This window comes from Triturus cristatus, chromosome 3_2 (assembly GCF_964204655.1).
Source record: "Triturus cristatus chromosome 3_2, aTriCri1.1, whole genome shotgun sequence".
NCBI lineage: Eukaryota > Metazoa > Chordata > Amphibia > Caudata > Salamandridae > Triturus > Triturus cristatus.
This window is the reverse complement of record NC_140584.1, coordinates 174,866,674-174,881,451: the sequence shown is the minus strand read 5'-3', so window position 1 is coordinate 174,881,451 and position 14,778 is coordinate 174,866,674.

Here is a 14,778-nt window from a genome sequence, read left to right as displayed (position 1 = left end):
CATTTAATTTGATCTGTAGCTGTTATATTTATTTTAAAAGTTTTGTATTGCGCGAACAAGACCCCAAAGGGTATGTATCATAGCGCTTCACATTAATGGGAAGGGGAAACAAAGTAGGGGAACGTTGAGGTAAGGGAGGCTTACATGTTAAACTAGTACTATTGTACATAAATATGAGCGAAAAAATAAATTAAATACAAAACTATAAGGCACAACGTTACATAGTAGGTAAGGCAATGAATCAAAGACATTAATAATTGATTAAAAAAAAGAATACTGACACTTCGAGAACAGACGAGCCATGGACAAATTAAGGCAGGAACTTGTCCATTAGGATTGTTTTTACTTCCTTTTTGAATGCCATCGTGTAGGGGATTCTATGAATTTCCGGTGGGAGAGAGTTCCAGATCTTGGGTGCTACGCCCGAGAACGCTCTGAGCCTCGTTTTGTTTTTAAGAAATATCTGTGGTTTGAGTAGCAATGATGTAGCACTTCAGGAAGGTCTTCTACCCCCTGAAAATTCAAGTTTTTGTGCCGGATATGCGGGTGATTTGTGGTGAAGGGCTTTGTGTGCCAGAACGGCAATCTTTAATTGTATTCTCGCTTCGTAGGGTAGCCACTTTAGTGATCTTAAGGCTGGGGAGATGTGCTCATTTCTTTTAGTGTCGGTAATCAGTCTGGCCGCGGCATTCAGGTAGGCGCTAAGTGGGGCTAAGGAATATTTGGGGAGGCCACTGAGCGTTGCACTTCCATAGTAAAGCCTAGGTAGGACAAGTGCTTGTGCCACCTGCTTGAAGTCTTCTTGAGGGAGGAATGGTTTTAGGTTCCTAAGTGTCCTTATTTGGTGATTCGCACCCTTACCCATCGTGCTAATATTTTTCTTCATGTTCAGGTGTGAGTCCAGGGTGAGTCCAAGATATTTTGCTGAGTTGGTGATAACCGGGGAGCAGTTGAAGGTGGTGAGGTGTTTCATCCAGGTGTCAATCTTAAGGGTGTGCTAAGGGGGGGAGATGAGAAGGAATTCAGTTTTAGAGGTGTTCAGCAGAGGATGGTTTTCAGTTAGCCAGTTTTGGATAATCCTCAAGGATAAGTTGAGTGAGAAGAAGTCTTCAGATGAATTGATTTTCAGGTAGAGTTGCGTGTCGTCTGCATACATATGGAAGAGCATGTTCAAGCAAGATAGAAAATTCGCTAGTGGTTCTAGGAAAAGATTAAATAGTATATATTTTGCATTTGTATTTGAACTGAAAACAATATGATGTGTTGTTTGTAGCTAATCAAATTAAATAGCTTAAGGTACTCCACGAAATATTTCGTATCCAAGCATGATCCAATTGCCTGAAGTGTCTTTTAGCATAATGTTGTTAGCATTCAGCATTTTGGGATCATTTCAATGTCTTGCAGAGTTTTGAATCATCACTGAATTTACAATGCTGACATAGTTCTTTACCATGTAGTTTTACTGCTGAATGCCGAGTGAAAACTCTTGCGAAAACCTTACTAGACATAATTTTCCCTCTGGACAAAGGAAAAACGACTAGGCCTCACTAATGTTTTTACAAACATTGCTCAACTGAAGATAAAATATTCACGTTAGCCATGATTGTGACAATGGGAGTGATGAGAGAAATCACCAGTCATTATGTGTGTTATATTAATTATAGTAGAACATTTGTTCAAGTTGATTAGGCAGGACTCTCATTGAAGCTAAAAGCATCTGGAATTGGTCATATTTTACTTTATCTGAAATGTTAAATGCAGAGACTTCGGTCTGGGTAAAGTGTATTAGTTTGCCAGGTCTATTAGCAGAAATCATGAAAACAAACGACTCGCAGCAGGGCTGTACTCTGTTCTCACTACTCTTTTCATTTCTGATTGCTGACTTAGTTGACATACTGAAAATTAACAGTTCTTCCTACCCTACCTTAGAGAAGGTTAAAATTACATAACTAGCCTATGAAGATTATGTTATACTCTTGTGACAAACTCAGCTGAGACAGCAACACCTTTTGAAGCTGCTACGATAGAATAACAATGGCAAATCACTGAAAATCAATTTTACAAAGACCAAATCATATTCTTTGTGAAGTAGATAAAGGAGGTTCGGATTGAGTCAATGACTAAGGAGAAATGTATAATTAGCCCATAGATACATTTTAGATGATCCATTTTCATTGCCCACTGGACTGTGTGAATGAAGACAACCTAAAATAGTGAGTGCAATCCATCAAAGAATAAATCAAATACTCAATGAATAAAACTGTTGTGGCGCTTCCTGGTTCACTAATTGCTGTGAACAGCAGGGAGTTAGCAACAGGACCTGTCTTGCGAACCCCCCCCACCCTCGGGCAAAATATAAAAAAATGGGAGGGAGGCTGCAGGCCCCTCTTCCCCAATCATCATTAGGCCCTTGGGACCCCATCCCCCAAGTCTGTTTTTTTAAAGGGGAGTTGGGTGGCTTCTCCCTCCCCCGGGGGCCATAAGGGGAGGGATGCCCATCACTGTGGGCAGGGAAACAGTTTAAAAGTCTGCTCCCAGCTAGTGGTAGTATTTTCAAGGCTCCTGGCCACTGTGTGAAGACATTGTGTTTGCTCCCGTGTGGCACAAGATTGAGAAATGCTCCAGGTGGGAGTAAATACAAGTTTCCCTGCCCATGCAGGTGCTGGCAGGGAAACTGCTGTTTCCTTGCGGGGGGCTCCCTGGGACACAACATGTGAGCCAGCCCCAGGGGATGGGATTCCCAGGGCCGTAGAAGGCTCTGGGAGATGGGGGCATGTGCCCCTCTCCGTTTTAAAAAGTTTAGCATCTCGGGGTGGGGTGAGGTTTTCAGAGGGTTCAGAGGCTTTACAGCCTTCCCCCCCTTTTTTTGCATTCCGACCCAAGGGTGGGCTCCCTGGGGCATTTAATGGATTGGGGAATGGAGCTGGGTACACCCCTTCCGTTTTGGAATTCAGCCTCCGTGGTGTCCCCCTGTAGCCTAAAATGGCTTGGGGAGTGGGGGCCACATGCCCCCTCCCCTTAAATAAACAATATGGCCTTAGGGGTGGGCTCACTGGGACCTATAATTGTACGATGTGGCCCGACTGCCATTTCTTTTCCCTCTCCTGTGAAAGTCCTGCTGGATTGCTGCAAAAATTGCCAAAGTATTTTGTATATTAACTCCAAGGGGTTCTCTCTGGCTCCTCCCCATAGGGCCTAGGAGGGCAGGATAGCCCTACCCTGCCCCCTATATTATTCTTTTTTTTACTTCAGGGCAGTAGACATAGGGCTAGATGTGCTAGCATTAGTGTCTGCAAATACCAAATAGTGAATTTTTGCGAATTGCTATTTTGCGATTCTTAGTGGGGTGCAAATAGACCTACCTCATGAAGAATAATGAGGTAGATCTCAGTTTGCCACCCATTTAGAATCACTAAAATCACAGGCATGGTGCTGAATAGCACACAGAAAGCGGATGAAACCAGGTGAAATAAAGAGATTTCTCCTTGTTACACGACTCCTGAGAAGACATATATTTTTGGCGCATTCCCGGGTCTACCAGTTCTGGTAAATTTGGGAATGCGTCAAAAATCATGAGAAGTGTGTGGGAACACCCAAGCAATCTCATGGAACACCTTCCCATGTCAGAGTAAGGCAATGCAGCGTTTTGTGCTGCATTGACTTACTCCAGATTTATGGAGCCACTCAGGGTCACACAAAGTGGCCTTGCATGGCTTCATATATCCTACTTAAGGTTTGCCCCATTCATGTACCACGTTGAGTGCAGATGCAACACAACCCATCTTGTAAATAGGACCCTCAGTGTGTGGTCAAGTGGGGGCAGCTTACACATGGGATGCAGCTGTTGGCACTGCCCTCCTTTGGCTGTTAAGATAAAGGGGATATCAGAGGTAATTTATGATAAGTGTCCAAGTAGATGCCACCAGCACTGAGACCCAAAGTAAAGAGGGCGACAAATGGTAACAATGCAACACCCAGAATGAAAAGGTGGAATTGAATGTTGATCTTCCATTCTAGATAGTGGCATGTCTGCTGAAGTAAATGTGACCCCATTTAGCACACTATAACCGCTTTCTTTAGATGTACTATGAGTTATGTGATGAGCATTTCTGGTGGACCATACTTACCATGGTTTTCTTGATGTTGGTCAAATTAGATATGCATGATCTTTGGGTTGATTATAAACCAGTTAGGTCTAATGATGCAGGCATAGTGGGGGCAGCATGTTAGGGTCCCCTTGATTGGCACTGTGCTCAGAATCCGTTTGCAGTGCGGAAAAAAAAGAAATGATTGGTGGATTGCTTTAATTATTCTCAGCCACTGGTAAATATTCTGGGCCACGATCCAGTGCATCTTTATGTCAAATATGTTGTCTGTTCTTTTTGGAGCAAAACCAAAACTGATTGGAAAATGGTGGGTCTCTGTCCAGAGCAGCAAAGTGGGCTAAGGAATGGTGGTCTGGAATGTGGCCCTGAGCGATCGCCAGAAAATTAGAATAACTCAAGTATTCCTTCCATTATCCTGTTGTTTTCTGCAGTAGATGCCCTAAAGCAATATGTAGGCAAGCCTTATAGAACCTCATCACACATAAAATATATACATGAAATATGGGGTTGGTCTTCTACTGTTGGTCAAGAAAACTAATACTTGTAACTCCAGTCAGGTGCTTGCCGGCGGTTATGCTTTCTCCACTGGCAAAACTGAATCTGTTGACCATTATTGGATGACTGGCCTTTAAAAATGGGTACTAGGAGAAAATGGGTAAAGTTGGCTTTGATAAATTTCTGAACATACAGTGATAGTGCAGCTCTAATATAGAGTCATTTCGGCTGTCCCCTTTGCAAAGGAAATTTGGAGGTCACGATGTGGCCTACTGGTGGTGTCAACATGAAGGGCTTTGTTATGTTCTTCATTTGTAATTGCTTAGGTTTTCTCGTGTTGAGGATTCTGTATTTAAATCATTAAGTGAGGCCCTATTTACTGGGATGGTCTGAATCTGTTGGAGTGTTATGTAATCTTTCAATTTTTTATTCGTATTTCTATTGATTTTTTTTATTATGCTTGTATTAATTTTGAGAGCTTGTAAGGAGAATTAAATGATATATAAATGGTTGATGAAACCTCATGTACAAGTGCAATTTCACATTTTGTGAAAGACAAACGTGAATTTGAGTCAAATTGAGATGTTTGGCACCTTTATGAAACGTGGACTTACAAATCTTAGTGACAACTGGGTCCAAGGTGAGACAATGTTGAAACATTGTGATAATTATATTGATAATCAATATTTGTATGTGAATAATTACTTTGAAAAATGTGACTTGCTCAATTAACACTGAATATTGTTTGGCCATATTTGTGGCGGTCAAGTATCAATGTACAAGCCCTAACTTGAAAATGTGCGCGTGAAAATTTCGCCTTGGATTGAACGTGCCACCTTAGTTAGATTAGTTATTAAAATTATTATTAAAATTGCGGATAGTCTGCGGGGAAATGAGGATAATTGGTGTTGGTCAAGGATAATGAAATGCGTTGCTCCCACTGGGATAAAAACTATTAAAATCAGATATTTAAATCTCCTCATCTTTCAATAGTCAGCTCACGTGCAAATCTAAAAGTCCAAAATCTTCTGCTGGAAGGAAGAAGGCAGACATTTTTCATTGTACTTTATTTGCCGCTAATTAATTCACTATACCCCAAAGAAATCCTTTGGTTCTTGCTGTCAGGCCTTAACCTTAATCCTGTTAAAAGAATTATATTTTAATAAACTGAATGCGTCAAAAAGGCTGAGAAATAAAACGAATATTAACTATGGTTCATTAGGACTAATAAAAGGGTGCTGCTTTCAAAAGCATTCCCAATCAGCAGTTGCTATTCCTGAGTCAGAGGGCTGCTGTGGCAGCGCTGTTAATCCCCTGTAATTATCATTAATAGTATTATGGGATGCAGACTGCTTTTACCTTCATTAACTGCCATTCAAAAGCAAGAAATCCACTGAAACGTAGTGATGCATGCATATATTCCTAGTGATAACTGATTTTTAAAAATTATTTTACAAATAATTAAAAAAAAAGATTCTTGACAGTTGACAAACGTATCGTAAACATTCAGATAACAGGAATGAATGGTGGGGAGGGACGTTACTAAGGCAACAAACTGGTTCAATTGGGAGATTTGTCATCCCCTATTTAAAAAAGTTAAGGTTGTAGCTATAATTTTTTAACTCGAGCTGTCTACTGTGCCTACACTAACTGGTGCATGAGCTATAATTGTTGCAGCTCGGGAACCCAGAGCGGTCTATAGTGTATCTGGCAACACACTGGGCCAGGTTTGGAAACATTTTGTGCTGTGTTTGAGTCGCAAGATTGAAGCAAACCTACACAAAATGTTTTTTTGTGTTACTTTTCAGGGCAAGCTGGAACGTTGCCTATCTGTAACGGAACACAGTGCTAAGCAATGCTTTGCGTTACTTAGCATCACGGCGGCGTTACATGGTGATACTTGGGCATTCCAATGCAACCACTCATGCTTTTTGATGCAAAATCCTATCTACAATAAAACTTGAGGTAGGGTTTTGGCTCAAAACTTAAGTTTTCACTTCTCCTTTCTTTTCCGACTTTACATGTGTGCTGCACTGTACAGCACACATCCAGAATAGTAAAAGTTTAAAAGTTGCAGAGGCATTGTATTTTGTATTGGAAGGGAATCCACCTATTGTAGACTCATGCACACATTCTTGCACTATGGTGCAAAGGCGGGTGAGTGGCATTTGGCAGCAAAAGCCTGCACCGGGGCTAGGGGCAGGTAAGGAAAGAGCTATATCCCTGTAGATATGGTGCTCTCCATTTCAAGCAAAGCAGTGCAGCATTTTTAGATTCTGGGCTGGCCTGCGCTTTGTGAGAATGTACTAAATCTGGCCCACTGAGTTACTGCAGGCGCAGTAAACAGCGATTTATTGGGTGCCCCGTTGCAGTCTCCATCTGAGAGCATTCATGCGACTAGCAGTTGCTGAGGCACCCCCTGATATAGCCGCTGATCTTCTGTGGGTGCTATAGCTTATAAGGTAATACTGGTTAAGTACTAAACAATTTAAAGGGTGTTTTAGTAGTGGAAACTCCAAGCTTAAATAACAGTTTTCGAATCATGTTTATTGCATAAAACCAAATCTGTGTTAATTTAAAGTTAGAGATGGCAGCACATAGACAATTTTGTGCACTGTAGGTTCTCAACCAGACAAGACTACAGCTTGTTCAAAGAGCAAGAAGATTCCTGCAGCATCACTCCCACAGTGACACTGAGACCTATACTGATGCCTCCAGAAATTAGTATCATCTATACATATGTACCTCAAGGATGTATTCATATAGTTATTCAATTCTAACACAAGTCATAGATATAAGCAAAGAAATACATCACAGCAGGGACATGTTCAAAAACGTTGTATTTATAGCATGAATTTGAATCACATCAACTATCTAGCAACACTGTCACTACTAAAGCTAATTCTCACTTCACTTAGTAGTGTGAAACCCCTTTGTATACATAACCATCTCTTAGTTCACGGATATTTCTCAATCAAAACATATCATAGTTTTGACCAATGTATACATGACACATGTCACAGAAACTGTCAAATATATACAAAACGAGTGTATGAAAGTCGACGTTTCGGTCTTTAATTGGCCATATAGATCCATAAGACCATCCTCAGGACACAGCGTTGCTTAGTTCCCCATATTTCTTTCTTAATATCAAATTGTGTTTCAATCCTGTCTACTCGAACAGGTCTCAGTATCAACACCAACACTTTGTGGAATCACTATTTTGCTTGGAGGATCAGTCTCCCAACTAACGGCTCCAGTCACGTTTTACAGTCCGTTTTATATCCAGAAATTAGTGTCAAATCCCCTCACAGCCACACAGGAAGTCAGAGAACGATGTAAGCGTGATTTTAACATCATGTATGGTATGCTGCTGAAAACTGCTAAAAATCCCTGATCACGTGAGAAGTTCTCTTTAAGCAGATCGGGAACTACTAGGTCAGCAGGCAGCTATTATTAGATTTTTGCCACCGAAGAAAAATGACTTACAGAAGCTGTGGAGAGACATGTGATCTGCCCAACAGCCAGGACCATGGAGCACATCAGCAGGAAACAGAGGATTCTGGGATGCCATCTGAACAATGCGGCATGGGGGAGAGAATGCTATGACCTCAGAGAGAAACTTCATATTTTTCTACTTTCAGAATCAATGGTTCATTTGAAAAGAGACATTAAATGAGGACCTGACATTATTGCTGATTCAATAACGATTGGTACTTTTGGACCTGGCCTTTCCTGCAGGGTCACCCCCAAACTGTTTGCCTCCAGTTTTCTTAACCGATTTTTACTGGGTTTAGGACTCTGCACACTTTACCATTGCTTGCAACACCGCAGAATTCCACGGAGTCAAATTCCCCGAGTTACTTCCACCCCTAACTGTAAATACACATAAAGAAATGTTTTCAAAATCTGCGTATCTGATGTAACTGGAATTGTTTGGTGGAGGATGATAAATTCTATGATAGCTTCCTTTGCTGTAGGTTTTTGTAGAGGTTCCCGTGTGTACTGGAGTGTCAGTACCAGGCACTGAATATTGCTACTTAAGACTTTTTGGCTCCTTGAGTTAAACATAACTGCTGGAATCTCCTTTGATCTAAAGGTCACAAGTCAAAATTCTGGCAAGTCTAACTTAGATGATCTTTTTGAAGTTGGTAAAATAAGTATAGTTAAAATAGATAAGTGAAACAACTGCATGATACACAATACAATATGATATCATCGTTGGATAGGATGGTCAAAACCAGTGCCAGATTTACTATTTTTCTTATTCAACACAGAGCAGCAACAAAATGGACAACCAAACCTATATATGTGAAACACAAGATGTTGATATCAGCATGAGCTCAGTAGCAGAATCACATTATTCAGAGCATATAATTATAAAACTCACCAAAATACTAAAAGACTGCAGTGGACTATGCAATAGGGATTAGGGTTCATAAAACAGGTTACATTGAGAAATTCTTAAATGCAATTTTCAAATAGTAAGCTAACTACTGCCATATCTCATGGAATAAATTTGAAAGGCGCATGCCAAAAATGACTTTGACAAATTGCTGAGTCAGATCAGCAGGACAAAATCAGCAATTTGTCAGACCTCAGGTTAATATATTTGATAGGCACTGTGATGAATTATTCCTTTACACTTTTTTTTTACCAACGCAGACTTACAGGACAGAATCTTCACGGATTTACTTTACACTGTTCAGTCAAACAATGTTTTATTTTAGCATGAATAGAATACAACTATTTGTTCGACATCAAGTGACCCTTGAGGATATATTGCTTATTATCCCACTCGGCCTTTAGTATTGTGAAAATAGGGATACCAGGCTGCAGCTAACAGCTTTTATTTCCATTAATCAACAGTTAGGTTTTGCTTTTATTATATGACACCGTACTCAGCCTTTAATTGCATATGGGGCTTTTACACTTCGTTTGTCAACAGCTTTGTCACAGTTTCTGGTAGATGGAGGTGGTGTGGACGTCAGTGCAACGTTGGGTGGTTGGTTTTCCATAGATGATCACTTGGTGCATTTAGGAGGGGTACCTGCAGCATGGATGATTGTATTGTACCATTTCTAAAGTGCTTTTCCACCATTTGGATAGGCACCAAAGCACTTTTTAGCAAATAGAGGAGTAATTTCTAGAAGTCTCATCTATTAAAGTTGAGGTTTGATGTCATATGTGATGCCCGGACAGTATGCTTCAGACTTGGTGGAGCAGCTCGCATGTGCGGCTTTGTGGGCCTCATTTAATAAAGTGTTGCGTCACTGAACAATATCAGTGATGCAACACTTTTCAGTGCGCCCTCATTCCGACACCATGAATGCGCTGTGTTTAAACTACGGTGCTCCATGTCGCAAGGATTGAACAGATACTTTAGGAATCCTGTCGTATCTGTTGATGCAGTAGTGACACATTGCTGGAGTGTGTTGCAAAACAGACGCAACTCCAGCAATGTGTCATTACACACGGGCGATTCCCAAGTAAAAGGGCCTACGTCAGTCCTTACGCCTGCTGTGAAGCAGGCGTAAGGATTTGACGCAGAGAACTCGTAGCAGTCGCGCATTGAAATCATATAGGTTTGTCTGTGCCGCTTCTACAAGCCTTTTTTAAGGGGGAACACCCACCCTGCTGACATTATACCCGACTCACGTAGAATGTGGCGCAGGGGTTAAAAAAATTAAGCATCTGCCTAGATTTGTCACTTTGTAAATGTGGCACAGTGTGGTGCATTTTTGACACAACCGGCGATCACAAAAGTTGATGCAATGGCAGTGTAAGGCATTCATAAATAAAGCCCTGTGTTTGTAAGCAATGCAGTGAGTCTGAGGATAGGATCACAATCAGCATGCACACACATCACTCAGTCATTGTGGCATACGTTCTGTTGCTTCCACCATTTGGTAAGCGAAAGGTCTCTATTTCAATTCTGACTTTGCTATGGTTGTTGATGGTCCTTATACTCGTTGGGAGCGTGTTTCAGAGTTTGCATGTATGTATTGAGAAAGGCTCCCACATACATATTTTGATAAGGTGATGTTCTCAATTGTAGCAAGATACATGATATAAGTATTCTCCATAGGCTTTGTGACCCAAGTTTGGATTATAAGAAGTTTGGTAATGTCCCATGGATCATGCTGTGTGCAAAATAGAGGACATTAAAGGATATTGCTCTTGCCACTTGCTAGCAGTGAAGTGTTCGGACCAGATGGCCTCAAAAAAATTAAATCTGGGGGAGGAATTGGATCAGAACTTACTTCCTCATAAGGGACATAATATGAGTCCAAGTCTCAATTAAACATGCAGAAGAGACCTGAGTACTCAAGTTTAACAGCTGTACCGGATGTGTTTTCTTTCAATGCTTTGAAGTCATACTGCCTGTAAAGTGTTGTTTGAAAGCAATATAGCAATAAGACTCATGTGCCAGGGCAATACATTTTTGGGGTCATAGATAAAATTCAACCTACTGCCTCATTCAAAAGATCTTCTGTAAGAGGTTACAAAGTAGCTATTCCCTTTCCTATTATTTCTTCAACATAAAATCTCTGTATATCAAGGAGAATTTGATGTACATTTATTAGTGGCCTTCAAATATATTTATTTCAGAATTATAAGATCACTTTTTACTTCTCAGTCACCATTTTTTTATTCCAGGTTTAATAATGGTCTAAGGCTAGACGTGTCTCTCTCTCCCATGTCTCTTTCTCTTTTTTCTCCTCTTTTCTCTCCCCCTCTCTACTTATTTCATTTTTTTCCAAATATTTAGTTTGCTATAAGCATTTCATTTGCTTTCTCAAACCCAAATAAATCTTCCTTTCTCATTCTTTCACTCACTTTTTCTCTCTGTCTTTTTCAATATCTGTTTCTCTTTCAGCCTCTAGTTTCCTCTTTTTACACCTGTGTGTCTCAGACATAATTGTAGTTGTTCTTTGTATGATAGATGAAAACAATTTGTTAATTGAATGCAGGTAAAGAAACTTTGAAACTTAGTACCAGTATACCCAATCATGTGTTACCATATGCAATTAAAATGCTCTTGCAGTCCTTTGATGGGAGCTACATGAACTCACTAATTGTAGTTCATAAAGGAAATAGTCGCTGTTTAGTTATCCATTTCGTCCTAGAGGATAAATAATCAAAGTGACCATGTACATTTTTTCTCTATGGAGCAGGCTAACTGTCTACTCGTTGAGTGAGCTCCACCTACCTTGAACCAATCAGACTTCCAAAACAGATGACAAGCAGTTGTATTTGGATTATTGTCAGTCAGAATATAGCATGCAGAAATATTGTGTAAAATAAATATTTTCTCTTAAATATCGCTTACAAATGTATTTTTCTATCTGGTGTGAGTTTTCAGTTACTAAGTCCAATGGATTGATATATCTGTAAACAATATTTAAGACATGATACAACAATTTTCAGGTTCTGGACCATGTGAATATATGGCATTTTAATTTTTAGGTGAATTAACTAGAATTTTGTCACCATAAAAAATGTAGGATGTGTTATGATTGAACTTTTATTTTGTTTTGCCAAAATGAAGAATTTTTGGTGCCTTCTCAGAGAAGAGGGGGATATACCTAAATCATTCTCCATCCTCTTGGCCATTTCCATGTTTGAAGCTCTGCCCCGTTTTTTCTTGGTCCTCTTGAACCACACACTGACAGTGACGGTGACTCTCTACCAAACCTTTCTCTTCATGAGCTTCCTCAGACGCGGTCCGTGCAAGTAACAGAGGTGTGGCGGTGGGGCTGCGTTGGGGGGAATTCGAGGGACGATGCAGAGGGAAAATTAATTATTTAATTTTCCCTCTGAATCGTCCCTCGAAATCCCTCCAATGTGGCCCCACTGCTATTACCTGCACGGCCCGCGGATGGACTTCCTTGTTGCTTGCTGGCTTCTCACCCTTACAATTCAGTGTCCACCCAACCCCAATGTCCCTTCCAATTTCCTAGTTATAGATGAAGGACTCAACAACCACATGGAATGGAGCTAGCATGAAAATGGATGTTGTGAAATGTGTATTTGTAAAGTGTATTACCACCCAGGAAAGTATCCTAGCACTGAGCAGGTGTGTGTTCCAAGCCCTGCCTCGGATAGGTTGGTTAATTGTAAAGCCAGCTCTTGCCAACTTGAAGGAGAGAAGGAAGCTGTGATGTATAGTGCAAGGTCGTTCCACACTTGAGGAGAGATGCAAGAGAACATCCGTCCTCCTTATTTGGTTGTGTATGGGTTGTATGTGTGTGAGAGGTGTCCTTGGGAGTGGAGCTTCCTGGGTGATTGGTGGAAGGAGATGTGACTGTGCAGGTAGGTGGGGCCTAAGCTGTGTAATGCCTTGAATGAAGGATGAGAATAAAGGTGGAAAATAGTGCAGAATGATTTGAAGAAATACCTTATTTTAAAGAGTTTCTTGCCAAACAGCATTCTTAAAAGAAATACTTGTATAATGAGTGGGAAATTGTAATATTTGGACAGCAAGGACTGGACTGTTAATTTCTTTACACATGCGTATGATATTACAACACATATATAGCAAGAAAATGCCCTACTGCTCAGTTGTATCACAAGTGAGTTGTGATATCAGGACACATGCACCTTTCTATCTGAACGTTTTACTTTTCCTTCCTCTTCCCACGGAGAATGCATTTTCTGAAGGAGCAAACATATGCAAAGAGCAAAACACCCACTCAGCCACTGAAGGGAATGCAAAAATGCACCAAGTGGGACAGGACAGTGTTGAAGAGGCTTACATGCTACACAGCAGAGCGGCAGGGGTGTACCACAGAATGCCAGCAGAGTAAAGTGAGGCTGTATGGGAGGAGGGCAGATGCATCCACCAGCCGCGGCCCGTGGAGGGTGTTCCGTGGGGCGGAAAGGCGGGGCGGGGAGGGGCAGGGTGGGGGGGTACTAAGAACCTGAATATGGATAATTGGAGGTAAGTAAACAATTTAATAAATAAAACGAATTTCATAGCACGCGCTGCATCGCAATTTACTATGCAGGGCACGCTACGAAATTCGTTTTATTTATTAAATTGTTTACTTACCTCCAATTATCCATATTCCGGATTTTAGTACCCCCCACGCTGCCCCTCCCCCGCCCCGCCTTTCCGCCCCACGGAACTCCCTCCACGGGCTGCGGCTGGCATCCACTCATTATATGGATTAACTTTCCCTAACAAGTTACATTAAAAGACTATTGCAAGTCACCCCATAATTCCATTACCTTTTAAAGTCATTCCCCTTTGGCCTGAAGCATCTATATGTTCATCCAGCTCCATGGTGACCGGCGATATCTAAACAATGTATACTTAAGGGAACATTATCCCTTATATTACAAAACAAAGTATTCAACATTTTAAATTACCTAGTTTTCCATTCTTCCTTCTTTCTTAATTTCACTAATGCCAATTATTCCATTAATATAAGAAAATTTGTATGTGTACACAACTTGTTTCAGTTTCTTGCAAGATGTTGTAGCACTAAAAGTTTTTCATATTGGCACCCAAGTCTTTTCTGAACAATGCATTTATCTTTTTTTGGTTCATGCTGCTTCTGTAACCAGAAAATAATGTCACAGACATTTTCTTACGTGAATACGCCAGTCTCCTAATTTGTTTGCATCAATTTTTAGCTGATACATTTCCTTCTTAATTAACCCTGCCCCCTTGTGCAATAAAAGACTATATGCCTGAGCGAAATCCATTTTCACTAAGTAAGATCTGAAAATAAGGCACTTCATGTGGAAAATTATATGTAGTGCTAAGCATTCTATCTGAAAGCAATATAGCTACATTTATACCACAGATAATACATCAGGAGGCAGTCTACCAAATTTTCACTTATAATGCAACTAACCTCCTTTCCTTTCTTATGAATATCATTATTTCGGAAAGTGGGATCACTCAGGCATTCATAGATTAAAATGAGATATACCATCAAACACATCGCCATCATTATCCAATCCGAAAAGTAAAACTTATAACTTTTGGAAAATTAATCAAATCTTTATCTTTAGGGACAACCAAAGATAGAATCAAAATGAATGATGCGCCCGCTCATTATTCGCAAGACCAACGAAGCAGCAATAATGCCACCCGCTGCAACTAATTCACCTGACAACAGCACAATTAATATTCATGGCATTTTGAATTACGTCACTGATGGTA